The sequence below is a fragment of the Diadema antillarum genome, unplaced genomic scaffold, assembly GCF_040938485.1.
Source record: "Diadema antillarum isolate AM-2024a unplaced genomic scaffold, OU_Dant_1.0 scf00000001, whole genome shotgun sequence".
Classification (NCBI taxonomy): Eukaryota; Metazoa; Echinodermata; class Echinoidea; order Diadematoida; family Diadematidae; genus Diadema; species Diadema antillarum.
The window spans coordinates 2087761-2101279 of record NW_027270890.1 but is presented as its reverse complement, the minus strand read 5'-3'; the positions used below and the strand labels follow the sequence as shown (position 1 = coordinate 2101279).

The 13519-nt window shown below is 40.9% G+C and overlaps 1 protein-coding gene and 1 pseudogene across 1 annotated transcript in view; both read right to left on the bottom strand.

Annotated features, from left to right (window-relative positions):
* Positions 1–13519, bottom strand: part of LOC139721313 (transient receptor potential cation channel subfamily M member-like 2) — a 433859-nt gene that overhangs the window by 25029 nt on the left and 395311 nt on the right. The window lies entirely within an intron of this gene.
* On the bottom strand, positions 2183–11814 carry LOC139720475 (uncharacterized; annotated as a pseudogene).

The following is a 13519-nucleotide window of genomic DNA, read 5'->3' as shown; positions in this document are numbered from 1 at the left end:
ACCAAGTGGTCCTGGAGGCATTGGCCTGAATTCACGAAGGTGGTACAATTGAAACCATGCATGGTTTAAACCACGGACAATTTATATGTAGCGCCAAGTGTCGCATGGCCTATTTCATAATGAAATCAGTCATTTCATTGACGAAATGATCATTTCGTAACGTGTTAACATTTCGTCAACGAAATGATCATTTTGCTAACGAAAGGAACATTTCGTTTTTTTTCGATGAAATGTGGAGGCCATGCGACACTTGGCGCTCCACACAAATTGAAACCATGGTTTAAACCATGGTTTCAATTGTACCACCTTCATGAATTTGGGCCAATATGTTTTCGGGTTGTCTGTCCGTCCGTCCTCCGTCTGTCTGTCCATCGGTCCGTCCGTGATCATTTTGTGGACAGTGTACCGGATAACTAAAAAACTGTTTGAGGTATCCTAATGAAACTTGGCATGTATATGTATGAGTGAGCAAAGTTGTGCCTATCAATTTTTAGGTGCACACGCTCGAGGTCAAAGGTCTATCAGCAAATGCTCCAAACTTCACTATTTCCCCCATATCCATGTAATGCCTGAAGGTATTTTCTTAAAACCTAGTGCATGTAGGCTACATACATGTACTACCAAATAGAGATTCTCCAGAGTTTCAGGTCATGAGTTCAATAGGTTAAAGGTGTAAGGTCAAGTAAAAATATTGAAATTTCATGTTTTTCTCCAAATCTCGCAAATGGTTCAAGGTATCTCCATTGAACTTAGTACCAGTATATATGCATGCACTGACCATTGGCAGTGATTATCTAGGGAAGTTGGGGGTCATGGTTCAGAGGTCAGGGATCAGAGGTCAAGGTCAACTCCTCAAAATGTCACTATATACTTTCCTCATATGTATGCAATGCCTGCAGGATTTTTCTTGAAACTTGATATACACCTGTATACATGTATTACACAATAGAGATTCTGTGGGAAGTTTCTTGCCAAAAGGTCAAAGGTCAAAAGGTCAAAGATCAAGTGAAAGTGCGAACTTTCACTTCTTTCTCCATCTCGAAAGTGACTCAAGGTACCATCATAAAACTTAATACATACATGTATCTATGCATGTTCTACCTGATAGTGATTCTCTTGGGAACTTTAGGGTCATAAGGTCAAGGGTCAAAGCTCAAGGTTCAAAGGCCAGGTTTAAATGCTAATATTCTACCATTTAATAGTGAAATTACACTTTTTCTCCATACTTTGAAAATTACTGAATGCATAAACGTATAAGAGGGTCAAAAGTCAAGTAAAAATCCTCAAATCCCCAAATACCTGCACTCTTAGACAATTTAGCCATTCATCCAATTAAAATCTAGTTCAAGGAAAGTGAGCATTCAGCACATTTGTGACAAATCTGTCATTTTAATATTTTGCCACTTATGTGAAACTGTCATCACATATTGTCGAGATATTGTACAACAGACCTATTAGGAGAACCATGCATTATGGCGGAGGCATATCAGTCGCCATAGCGACATTTTGTTTTTTTTATAGTTTTTCTCAGCAATTGTTTAGTGCTGGTAAAAGAAATAGCAAGCTCTGAAAATGCATTTCTTTGGTGAATAGACAATAGTTTAGTCATGATAAAAAGGGAAAAATTAGATGCGATTATGGCACATATGCTCTGCTTTTGTCTAATGCACAGTAACTAGGCCTACAAATTACTGGAAGTGCACTAGTGAACACTGAAAGTGTGACCCCGCCTAAACTCTACGCGTTGCATGTGGGTGCGTAAGATCACCTCATTCATTTGCACGTAGCATATGGCCAGTGTAAAGAGACCCGACCGCAAGCAATGAAATGTTTACATTTATATGTGAAAGGAGAATTTTTGTTGTAACACCCTACAATTGCGAGTCTTGGAGTTGATCACAGCTATACAGAGTCAGTGGTCAGATAGGATAACATCAGGCATGCTGAGGCAGAGTAAATATGGCATGACATCAGTTGCCTGCTCAGTCAGATGAAACTGTCAAAACCAAACATCTTGAAACACCAACACGCACTGGATGATTTGGCTTATGACAAAGACACTGTTACAATGTATGTTATTGTTCCTGGAGACAAGGGGAGATGTGTTATGGTCTACATGACAGCAAAAATTATGAGGGCAAATGAAAGGATGAAAAGACAAAGAAAATTGGCTAAAATCCCATCAGCGGATACAGGAAATCGGTTGTGTCCCTGGTGAACAAGTTACAAAAACATACGGGGGAAAATTGGATGAACAGAAACAATTTCTCACTACACCTACAGAATCATCAGTACCAACTTTCTATGGTCTACACAAATCAGAACCCACCCTGGTACATCCAATCGTGGGCAGCATAGACTCTTTGGATCTGGCAAAATATGTTGCATGTATTCTCAGCCCATTTGTGGGTAATTCACAATATCATGTCAAGAATACACAAATTTTGTTAATAAAATCATGGAGCTCAGTCTAGAGAAAGATGAGATGATTGTTTCCTATAACCTTAGTGCTCTATTCCATTAATTCTGTAAGCTAAAGCAGCACAAGTAGTCAGGTGGCAGCTTGACAATGATAGTAAATTGAAGGATTGCACTTCACTATAAGTGTAGATCAGATTGTGGAGGCATTAATAATGTGTCTGAATACTATACTTTCCTTCAAAGACCAACACTACAAACAGAATTATGACTGTGCTATGGATTCACCCATTTCTCCCATAGTTGTGTATCTGTATATATGCAAGACTTTACATCAGCCACACAATCTCTCTGGACCAAAACATGTCACATATAACAGAGAAATGTAAAGACAAGAAGCTTGTATTTCTGGATGTGGAAGCATATGTGACCCGCAACAACAATTTCAGGCAAAAGTTGCAAGAGCAAATTGTCAGAAGCGGTCATAAATGCCCAATAGGCCTATTCAAATACTACAAGTCAAGATTGCACTAAACTGACTAGTCATGTTTGCTTGTTTTAATTGCTTGTTTTAATATAGTAAACACCACTGCACATGCACGGCTTGAAAAATAAAATAAAACAAACAAAACAAAACAAAACAAAACAACAGGAAACGTGGCCAGCTCTACCAATTTTTCTGCCTTCGAAAGGGTCCCCATTGTTGAAAAGACAAATCAACCATAATCAAAACATGATTTGTAAAGATGTGGATATGGATTCGCCACCTGATCCCATTACGTGTCCACACGGGCATGGCGTGCGGATGCTATTGTGTAAAGCATGCACCATACACAGGTACACCATCAAGCTTGCAATTATCATATCCGTCATCTTGAAAGACGTGTTGGTAAACAAACCAGAGTGAAATATATCATGTACTTCGGCTCCATACGCTCCACTTACAGTGCCAGAGAATGCAAGTGTTTTATATCAATGCAAAGCTTAGGAAAATGGGCAATGAGATTCAATGTAAAAATAAATGTTCAACATTCCTGACTTTTGCCTGAAACCATTGTTGCCGGTCACGTATATTGCAGCAAGACCATCCGCATAAACAATTAGAAAATCAACTTGTACTGAAAGACCACCATCATCATTGTTGTGTTCTTACTAGGTGACACTTGACAACAGACACCGACACGTCCAGTTAGTTGTAGCCATCTTTTATTTGGGGCCGTAGTGATGGTAACAACACTATGGAAAGCCAATAGTGCATAATCATACATAACAACTCTCCCCCTGCCAATCCAAAAAATACCTTTTGACATGTGTGGGTTTCCACAATACAATGTTGTATACATTCGAAGTACCCTGTTATTAGAAAATAACATCACATAAAAATAATTGTCTCTTACTTACAAATGTAGCCCAATCTGTTGATCATAACAAAATGTCACTTTTAACTTAAGCAACACTATTCCTTTCCTGTTTTTGTTGAACAAAATGTGAAAAAGTATCCTTTGCATAGTAATTAAATTCTGTCTTTTTTTCAGCATATGTATGCATAAATCTCACATTATAATATTTTGCAATGTACAAAATAAAATACTTGAACTTACACTTCCATGTGCTGTCTGTGTTATTTCTCCAAATTTGAAATCTTTTCCTCTGTATGAAATGATCCTGATTATCACAAAACTGTATATATCGATATTGAGCAACCAGCAAGTGGAATCATTCTAGTTTCCTTATGAGTAATGTCACAGTATAAGCTCAATTCTCAGTTTGATTTAAATTTGTAATCACTTCTAAAGTACAAAACTTTGAGGTGGGTGGATGTGCAATATGTTACCAGTTCAATATCTCCAGTAATGAATATATAATTCATTTAACTGACACAGAATACCTGTTCGAATATATTCATAATTCCGCTGTTATCTATTTTACATACATAAACAAAGTATGTAATATGTTTGGTTGCTGATAATGCATGCACCTGTAACTACAAGTCTCAACAACCATATCACTTCATATCCAGCTAACACATTTTCTTTGACCATCGAAAAACAGTCATCAGGATGATATAAACACCAAAATTAACACCTTAATCACTGGGATGTGATTTAATATCATTCTTCTTGTCAACTCCTCTACGCATCTATAGACCTTACGCACTGACGTCATCACTCGCTTGACAACCAATAGCGACGCCATCTTAGAGGGCAAGCGAAGTCCTTGAAAACGCATGTGTGCAGCTAGCTATATGCTTTTCTTATGCGCGTTACCGGCAATCGCCTCACTCGCTGCCAGTCCCCAGGCCAGTGGCAGTGCGGTCTTTACGTTTCGTTGTTCGTCTCTACAACTGTTCGGTATTTTACATTTTAGACCCAACCTCTTTTTCGCCCCGATATACCTGCTGGAGCATCTATTTGCTCAATCAAAGAGGAAAAAAAAAAAAGGGACAGAGTGGCTACTATGTCAAAATATGTAGTGGAGTTGACCTATACAGACCGAAGGCAATGATGCTGGCTCCTGTAGGATGTGCTGCCAGCGGTTGCGCACAGATCAAACGTTACGGTAAACCAAATTTCAGACAGCTTTTTTACATTCAAACAAGTTTGACATGACATGACACATTATGCAGCAATATTTGGGGTAACTTTCTCACATTGTGCAATCGAAATACTCACAGTACCACTATAACTAGAGTATTCCTAGGTTATATGGCAGAAATTTGTATCCATATCGCAACATCACCGTTCGCTAGCTGTAAGTCGCCATTTTGAATCCGTTAGCCAATCACATGCGAGGTACGTGCTTTAATAAAAAACACACAGAAATCTATCTCGCATGTGATTGGCTAATGGATTCATATGTTGAAGAGCTGTTACGATGGCTGGTAGTTGCATCTTTTTTCATGAAAATTCTACCAAATGTTAGATATATCATTATTTGGTGAGTAATGCAATGCATACCTGAATACTGTTGATTTTGCTATACAAGTTTAAATTTGCCGATCTAGGGCTGTGAAGTAGATGCAATAGAAAAGACAGTAAAAGAAACACCGATGCTGTGTGTAAATGCACGAATATAAAAGCACGCTCTAGCAACGCTTCGCTTGCCGTCTGAGGGAGGACGCCCTTCAGTTGCTAAGACCATGTGACGTCATATGCATAAGGTCTATTCAGAAAGAGAATCTATCTGGTGGTTTTCTCTTCCTCTGAGACCTCCTCAACTCTTGTGTAGGAGACTGTTCTTCTTCAGCTCCTTGTACAGCAGGTTTACTCTGAGTACCGGTATCTACATTGTCTTCTTGATGTGTAGGGTTTCAGATACGGTACTCTAACTTGTGTGTTTTGGGAACCCAAGGGATGTTCAGACCTAGGCAAGACAAATGTGTCCTCTAGGACAGACCTGCTGGGTCTGGAATTGTCTGGGTTTCGTTTAGGGTCAACTCTTCCCCTAACTGACTCTGGTCTTGGTAGTTTACTTCTGTCTCTAGTCTAGGAAGCATTTGATCTACATGCCTTCTCCAAATTCCTGTTTGTACTTGTACCTTGTACATGAGAGGACCTTCTTTCTCAACAACTACTCCCGGGATCCATTTACACTTGCCTGTGTAGTCCCTAGCGAGATTGTCCTACTGCGAACTCGCGCATTTTGATGGCTGCGCTCATCTCTGAGAGATGCTTGGCTATGCAGCTGTTCAGCATATTGACGCTCAATGTTCGGACGCAAGTTATCTAGTCTCATGCGCAACTGCCTTTTCATGAAGAGTGAAGCAAGTGATTCTCCTGTGACACTATGTGCTGCACTGCGATAGGCCAGCAAGAATCTATCTAGCTTCGCTTGTGCAAATCCTACATCAGATCTTGAGGCATGCATGGACTGTTTGAGTGTCTGGACAAAACGCTCTGCTTGTCCATTTGTACTCGGATGATACGGTGCACTTGTAATTGTCACACAGCCTAACTGTACCATTTCTTTTTAGGGAGAGGTACTATGCTCCATTCACTGTGTTCTATTGGTGTAAGTACACCACACTTACGAAATCGGTCCAGTTCCTGTTCTACCCCTGCCTTTAGTGCATATAGGACTTCGTAGAGCTTAGTCCTGACTGGTGTAGTAGCATCATCTTTCACCCTTACTATGCCAGCCTTTGCACGGGACAATTTACGTAGCTGTCCATCAAAGAGCTTCATGTGTTTCTGGACTAATTGATCACTTAGCCTACGCATGTCCGCTTTCTGGTCTAAGGAACTAGTACCAAGACTTGCCTGGACTAGCAACTTCCAGTTTAGTGGTATTACTCCTAACCAATCACAACCTAGCAACATGTACTCCAAACAGTCCAGTACATACAGGGCTAAGTCTACCTTGGTACATTCCATATCTGACCTGGACTTGGACCTTACCAACAATCTCAACTGTCTCTCCTGTGAAACTCACAAACAACCTCTCGATTTGGTCCATTTTCAAGTGGGACAAATGCTTTTCATAGTATGGTATGACAATGGTATCATGATTACACTTGACCCTATATTGACCTCCATTTATGTTAGTTTACCTTCAATCTCAATGGGGGCCAAAATAGCACTACTCTCAGACCTAGAACTGGACCTAGTCCTAGACTTAAAACTACTCTCAGTCTCTGTCCTCAACTTGAACATAGTGTGAGACATATCATTGTACTGGTACTGGTATTTATTACTTTCCTTCACATTATGAATACCATCTTTCTTTTTCTGTCCTAGTCTTGGATCTAGAGTCTGTGTGTTCTTTGTTCTGGTTTTTCATTTGTTTTGTCTTACTCCAGCACTTCCTTTCAATGTGTCCTTTCTTCAGACAGTATCTACAAGTGGCTGATTTAAAAGGGGATTGTACCGGTATTTTATTTTTTGATATGTTGTTCTTCTAATTCCAAAAGACCAAGCTGTGCAAGTAAAAGCAGGATTTCATCGCAATTTAGTCCGCAATTTCAAATTCAAAATGACCTTTTATTGGTGCTATTTATGCTAATGAGCTAACGAGCCTAAATGTCGTGACGTTGCAGGTGCAAACTAACATACTGATTACAAGCGCTTGCATAGGCGTGTGTTTTTTCGTACCGAGTAGCAGACGACGCTTAGGCCCAATTTAGCTAGCAGGCGGCGCTTGTGTACTGTCCTATCCATGTAGATATCTCAAATTTCACTGAACCAAATCGCACCAAAATTACAGGATACACTTCTAAGCATATGTCAAAGTACTCTCTTATATTTGAACGAAATTGGTGATCGGGAAGTATCAATATCGACACCGACTTTCAATTCGTCACTCAAAACAAACTCACTCTTCGCAAGAGATCTTTGCGAATGCGACCTATACTGCACTATCTAGAACTGAAGTTAGCCGACTAGTACTGTGCGAACGGGGAATTTACGCGGGAACTAAACTCAAAAGTGTAATGATTGTGGCGACTGGTATGATTTAGGAACTATATTTTTCATTCAACTTACCACAAATAATTCGTAAATTGATTTTTTGCTCCCAATTACTTGAAAGTTTTGTCTCATGATATTAGATGGCTAGCTTCAGTCTGTGCGTGCGCAGGCAGGTAGGGCCTACGCAGCGATCACTCATGTTTAGTCGTAGAGCAGATTATTTTTAGCGACGACAGCAAAGTCGACATCTACACTTACGCTTCCCGACATGCGATTTGGTTCCAATTAACGTGAGCAATTGGATATGAGTCAGAAAGTATTTCCTGTGATTTTGGTGCAATAATTGGTAAGGTGAATTTTGAGATATCTACATGGATACGGAAGTACGCAAGCACTAGAGTCTCTACCTACACCAGCGCTGGGATCGCGAAGCGGCGGCACTGTTAGTATCTACTACGTGGTCAGGCCACTCTTCCGAGATATGGGTCCTAGTAGGCCTACTAAAACAAACTGTTAGATCTAACGTTAGTCCTTGGTGTAAATAAGACCACCAAGAGATTTATCTTGACTACAAAAACATTGGAAATCCATAAAGCAGATACCTTACCTACAAAATTCAGCACAGGAACAACAGTGCCTGCAGGACAAGGGTCTAGATCTAGACCTTGGAGTCTGGACTTTCGTCTGGACTTTCTTCAAGTTCTGGCAGCAGGGGTATGTATACTATAACCTTACGCTGTGCCTTATTAGTGCTGTGCACATACAGCTGTCGACGGCGAGTGAGTGTACTCATCAAAACTTGGACTGCCACATAGAATCTACTCCTTGACTGCTCAGTAGTCCTAGTTCTAGTCTATCAGAGTCTATGTGTAATGGGCGCCGTTTTCATCTAACTAGGCGTAAATCTTGCGTGCCATTGAAGAGAGTCTATTTGGATTTTGCTACGTTAGATAGTTTGAACTAGGTTTGAACTGTCGAACCATGATCATGTATTACGTTACTTACACACGGTTTTCTATGGGCAGCACGTTTGGATAACGATGCCAATTTCATTTTGCATATCTGGAATTTTCCCCACAAGTTTTATCTTAAAATAAAAAGCTTTTGAAGAGATTGCTTTTAAAAATTAATAAATATTGTTTAACATGTTTATTTCAGCCCCATATTGCAATTTTACTAAATAACAGCTTTTGCAGTATGGTACTTCGTGTGAGATTTCATCAGTAAATTGACATGTGTAGTTCGTTTTGCTAAAGTCGGAGTTTTGCACCTGTGACGTACGCCAAATTGTGTGGATCGTTCCATAGCTTGCTCGTTTTCATTTTTTTCAAAAAATCATTACAGGCTTATCCTGGGTTTTAGAATCCTCTCTTTCCAGTAGTAAGCATCAAAAAATGTAGATAAGAATTATCAGACAATTAGAAAATGTCAGTATAGTCTTCTTTTAAACCAACACTGATCAGGGGCCCGTTGCATAAAAGTTACAATTATGGTTACTTTGCCATCCAATGATAACTTCCATCGAATTCTTGATTTTGATTGGCTGTTGAGTATTGTTGCCATGGTAGTTACCATTGGATGGCAAAGTTACCATAATTGTAACTTTTATGCAACGGGCCCCAGGTGCATGGTTCCTCCCACAGCAATAGCACTCATGTTGTTCCTTCCTCCCGCTGCCCGCAGAACCTTGCAACTTGCCGTAGACTGCGTTCATGCTGGTACCGGTCCTGGTAGTTGGTCTAGCGCCGCTGTAATCTGCCATGCCACTCCGCGAACTCTGATTCCGCATAGCACGGGCCTCTCCCACTGCTGTTTCTCTCTGCAGTGCGTAGTCTACTGCCTCTCAGAACGAAAATCTGGGGTTTTTCGTTGCTTTTTCCATCAACTTCAGCAAAGTAGATTCATTGTTTATGCCGCTGATAAATCTGTCCCGAAGTTGTTCATTCAGTTTTTCCCCATGTTGGCAATTCACACTCAAATGTTTGAGCTGGACCACATAATCACTGGTAGACTCGTCCGATGCTTGATCGTGATGAATAACCTTTCATCTTTCTGCAAAGACCATTGGTGTCAACTTCAAATGCCTTTGTAGAACTGTCTTAAGTTCATTGTAAAACTTCGTTTGCAGGGTGGCTGGCACGACTAAATCTCTCACGAGACTGTAATACTTTGGTCCAATTGAATGTAAGAACATAGCAATGACCTGTTTTGCTAGGTCCTGCTTTTCTCTGTCGCTTGCGCTCTGTGATGGCTCAATAGACACCGAGAGTCCATTCACCAACAGGTAAAGTTTGAAACATTCAACGTAACAATCCCAGTCTTCACTGCCGTCGTAGATGGAGCTAAACGGTGGTAAAAATAATCGGTTTTGTCCCAAATTTGCAACAAGGGGAAAGGTGGCGCACCTAGCAGGTGAACCTCTTCATCTGCTCTCCAATATCCTCCTGAATGCTCTGGACATTTCATTTGAAGTTTGCTAACAATAGTAAAAGAGGTTTCCTTCAGGAACCAACTGGACAATTTCTGGACATTTTCAGCCCCTGGTGTGTGTGCTTGAAGAATACCATATCTTTGCCTCAGCTGGCCTTGAGTTTCTGTGCATGAGCCACTTTGTGTTCGGTGCTGCTCATGGTGGTCATTGCTGCTTGTCTACAAGCATGACTCATTCAAGTTAGGTCAGCCACGGCAACAAAGGACACATGTCTAAGTTGCCCTTTCATGTCCTAAGATAACAATGGAGACAGGCGCTACCACCAGCATTGTTCTCATTGTTCTAACTGCCTTGGCCTTGATGTTGCCTTCTTCAGAATTGGACACTGGATTCAAAATGGCTGATACTGCACAGGATGGTACACAACTTGTCTATGATAGAGATTTTCTTCTACACCTGAATCCTAATAGCAGAGAGGTTGACATACTCATGCAGGCACCTGTTAATCTGTTCTTGAAATCAAAACAGAGTGCTGATCATCAGAGAAGATGCAGGAAGCATCATGGCAAGCTTGGTGGAAGGCGAAAGCAGAGACAGATTTGTGTATACTCGGCATCAAATATCACTGATGGGTTTGGCACTATGAGGTACGGTAGGTAATGACAAAAGCAGAAATCTGAGTAACATTATGGAACTGCAATTCTGTGAGAAACAAGATTAACCTCCTGCTTGAACATGTTATTGATAACAATGTGGATGTCATGTTCATTACGGAGACCTGGTTGCATAGTGTTGATCTGGTTGTCATTGATGAGTGCATACCAGCGGGTTATACATTCTTGAATGTGGTCCGTGGTGGGAATGACCCTCATGGTGGGATAGCAGTCATATACAAAACTGCATTGAACTTGTCCACTGCAAGTATCAACGTCTTGTCTCCTCACGACACCTTTGAACTAGCTGCTGTTACCAATCCCTCACGGTCAATATGTTATGTTGTCATCTACAGACCTCCACCCTCCTTGAGGAATGGATTTAAGACACAGGAGTTTCTTCAGGAGTTCAAGGAACTTGTTTGTAAGCTGACTACGCATTCCTGGAAGCTTCTCATCATGGGTGATTTTAACATGCACGTAGATACCCCTAGTAAGCCCGATGTTGCATGTTTCTTGGAAATCATTGAGGAAGCATGCAGGTCTGCAGCAGCATGTCACTACTGCAACACACAAATTAGGTCACACTCTTGACCTTGTAATCCCCCGGCTGGATGACTCACCTGTGGTTGGCTGTCGAGCTGGGGATAAACTCTACTCAGATCATTTTATCATTAGCTGAACTATTGATGCAGCTAAATCTAAGCAACATGCTGCAACATCACATTGCAGAAACTTTTGAAACTTGGACAACGGTTCCTTTATCACTGACATCAGAGAAGCCTTTCATGACTTTCCTTTCGACGGTGATGTTGATGATCAGGTTGCATTCTACAACAGTACCACTCTGGATGTGCTCAACCAACATTGTCCTTCCACCAAGAGTGTTCATCATTTTTGCCGTCATCCTCCTTGGTATACGAATGAAATTCACCAAGTGAGATGTTCACAGCGAAAACTCAAAAGGCGCTGGAGAAGGATGCAAACACCAGAGGTGTACAAATTAATCCACTCTGTACCTAACAAGTCATGTTTGCTAGATCCAATACCGACGTGGCTGCTGAAGGAGACCATCAACACTTTTCTCCTGTACATTGCATCAATTGCTGACACATCACTCAGCAGCGGTGTCTTCCCATCATTTTTGAAGGAAGCTGTGGTGACTCCACTGATCAAGAAACCTAACCTCAACATGCAATATCTTAAAAAACTACAGACCAGTCTCCAATCTTTCATTTCTTTAGAAGATAATTGAGAAAGCTGCTTTGTCTCAAGTTTGAACTACCTGGATACAAATGATCTCTATGTTGAGAACCAGTCAGCTATCCGACGTTGGCATGGTACTGAGACTGTTCTGTTGAAGGTACAAGATGCCATCTTCAGAGCACTGGACAAACTCGTTACCTTCGTCTTTGTAGACCTGTCTGCTGCATTTGACTGTGTTGACCATGATATTCTGCTAGCTCGTTTAACAAGCCACTTTGGCATCTCCATGAGTGTGAAAATCTTGGTTCACCTCTTACCTCCCCTACCGCAGCTTCTTTTCAGTCTATATACTCAACCCATGGCTGACATCATCAAACACCAGGAGGGCATACAGCCCCATATCTATGCTGATAACGAGCAACTATACACCTCTGCAGAACTGAAGGAGAGTCGGGCAATTTCTTGCTCTCACCACATTATCTGCGTGTGTCAAGGATCTACAGCTGTGGATGGAGAATAATCTGTTGAAACTGAACAGTGACAAAACAGAATTCCTTGCTGTCGCTAATCTGTGGTTCCATCCCTTGATATCCGATGTCACCCTGACCGTCACATCCATCAAGTTTGGTTAGAAGCCTTGGTGTCAAAATTGACTCCTTCCTGAAATTGAATAACCATGTTTCTTTTCTAAGCGGTTCGCTTCATTTCCATCTCTTAAATATTGCACGCATCAGGCCCTTCCTTTAACAGAAAACTTGTGAACATGCTTTGAGAGCTCTCATTACCTCAAGAATAGACTATGCAAACTCCATGCTATCTGGTACTTCTTCAAGTAATGTCCAGCGCCTTCAACGTGCTCAAAACCAAGCTTCAAAGCTAGTTTTTCTGGCCAAGAAGCATGACCATGCCTCTCCTCTTCTTCGGCAATTACACTGGCTCCCAGTGTAAGAGCGAATTAGGTACAAAATCTTGTCAATCACGTACAAATGTCTTCAGAATTGTGCTCCATCTTACCTCCAGAAACTAATCTCACATCACCAATCTGAAAGACAAGGAATGCGATCAGGCCAAGACCTAACCCATCTATCTGTCCATAGGACTCTTGGACAGGAGACAGATCCTTCTCAGCAGCAGCCCCACACCTGTGGAATAAGCTCCCTAAAAATATCAGGGAATCACCATCTCTGTCAGTGTTCCAAAAATCGTTGAAGACTTTCCTTTTCAATAACCGATTGATTAATTATGTACATTTTCTTTTTTTTCTTTGTGTGTTGTATTCTTTTTCTCCTACCTCCAAAGTGTAAGGTGGATATTATATTTCTGTGAAGCACTGTGATACATGTCTACTCACTGTAAGAGCACAAGCTAAGTACCCATATTGTATAATATAAAAATCTCATCTTCGT